The following is a 2,028-nucleotide window of genomic DNA, read 5'->3' on the forward strand; positions in this document are numbered from 1 at the left end:
GCTGTACTCCCTTGAGAACAACAGCATCCTTCTTCAGAAAAGGAGACCAAAACTGCACACTGTATTCCAGGTGTGGTCTCACCAAGGCCCTGTATAACTGCAACAACACATCCCGGCTCCTGTACTCAAAACCTCTCGCAATGAAGGCCAACATACCATTTGCCTTCTTTACCGCCTGCTGCACCTGCATGCTTACCTTCAGCAACTGGTGCACAAGGACACCCAGGTCCCACTGCACACTCCCCTCTCTCAATTTCAGATTGTAAGCTGCCTGCTTGTTCAGCATAGGTGTTCAGCATAATGCAAATATTTCTTTTTTGTCATATAAAATTTAAAGTGCCAATAAAACAATTCCCAATTGTGGGAATTCATTTCAGTCTTCATTATTTATGGCTTTGTTCTCTCGACAGCTACATTCCTGATCAACACATTAATGTAACCTCCTAGGATTCAAACCAAACTTCTTGTGATACCTTTGAAAAACAATACATATCTATATTCTAAAAATGGCTTGAATAAAATGTACAGAAGTGGTTGAGAGATATAATACAGCCCATCACCTGATGAATCTGGTGTATTAATGTTAAAATGTTTTTATTTTTGCTTATATCCTGTTATGTATCACACAGTTACAAATCTGGACATTTCGAATAAATGTAGCTGCAGGGCAAACATTTCTTTCGCTGTTGAGCTGCTGAGGGAATGGTGGGTGAAAAGAAGGAAAATCCTATGTGTGAGCTCCACATTATTCAATTCAAGTCAATACAGAACAGGAACAGGTCCTTCGGCCCACTAAACCTGCGCCGATTCCCAATTCTTATTTAAACCCCGCTACTTATTACCCATGCACAGTTTTTATCCTTCTGTTTGCCTCCTGTTCATGTGTCTTTCAAGATATGCCTTAAATGTTGCTAACATGCCTGCTTCCACTGGCTGTGTATTCCAGACACCCACCACCATCTGGATGAAAACCTGTCCCCACATTTCTGCACATTAGGAAGCTACGTTTGAATATCTGCGTAGGTGATAGTGGTGACAGACTCACCAGAGCTGCTAAAGTGTTGAAGCAACTCAGTGGTCAGATCCCAGTGTTCTCCAAAGCTCGCTACACTGTGCGATCATTTGGTATTAGATGAAACGAGAAGATTGCTGTTCATTGCACAATCTGAGGGATCAAAGAGAAAGGTCTAAAGATTCAGGAATATGAACTGAGGAAGAGTAACATCAGCAACATGGGAAACTTTGGCTTTGGGATCCAGGAGCACATTGATCTGGACATCAAGTTCAATCCTAGAACAGGAATTTACGGTCTGGATTCCAATGTGGTCATGGAACAGCCTGGTTTCAGCATTTCTGATAAAAAGATGAAAAGGAATTGCATTGGTTCAAAACATAAAATTCCAAAGAAGAATCGATGAGGTGGTTTCAGCAAAAATATAATGGCATCTTCCTGTCTGGGAAGTAATTTGAAGAGCACGTGAAAAAGCAATAAAATCAATTTGTAATAGTAAAAAGAACAGTCTCTTAGTTGGGGAGACTGCCTGGGAGTACCAGGTGCAGTAGGTTTAGGGGACTTCTTGTGGCATAGACGTAGTGTCCCTACTCAAGAACAAGGAGGCATGGGTTCAAGCCCCACCTGCTCCAGAGGAGTGTAATAACATCTCTGAATGGGTAATAGGTTAAATAACAAAAAAGTCAATAATCATGAACAAAACAACAGCTCTAACATTTTTTTTAAAAATCATCATTTCCTAAAGCAAACTGCAATAGTTGTCCAACTTGGGAAATTAAATCAGTCATACAAGTAAAATGTAACTTGTGAGAATAAACAGCTCATTTGTTATTGGCTTCAATGTTAATGTTTCTCAATTTTACATATACCTAGATTTTATGAACATGTAACACCCATTGAATGATCTCAACACAAGTAAGTAGAATATGGCAACAAACATTGTGAATTTTTTAAATCTTAGACAACATGAGATACTCTGATCATGGGTCATTTTGAACTGACAGCAATGTTACAAT

General features: G+C 39.5%; 1 pseudogene; it reads left to right on the forward strand.

Annotated features, from left to right (window-relative positions):
* The first annotated feature begins 702 nt into the window (after positions 1–702).
* Positions 703–1,465, forward strand: LOC109937916 (annotated as a pseudogene).
* Positions 1,466–2,028: the final 563 nt, after the last annotated feature.

Source organism: Rhincodon typus, chromosome 15 (genome assembly GCF_021869965.1).
Source record: "Rhincodon typus isolate 14 chromosome 15, sRhiTyp1.1, whole genome shotgun sequence".
NCBI lineage: Eukaryota > Metazoa > Chordata > Chondrichthyes > Orectolobiformes > Rhincodontidae > Rhincodon > Rhincodon typus.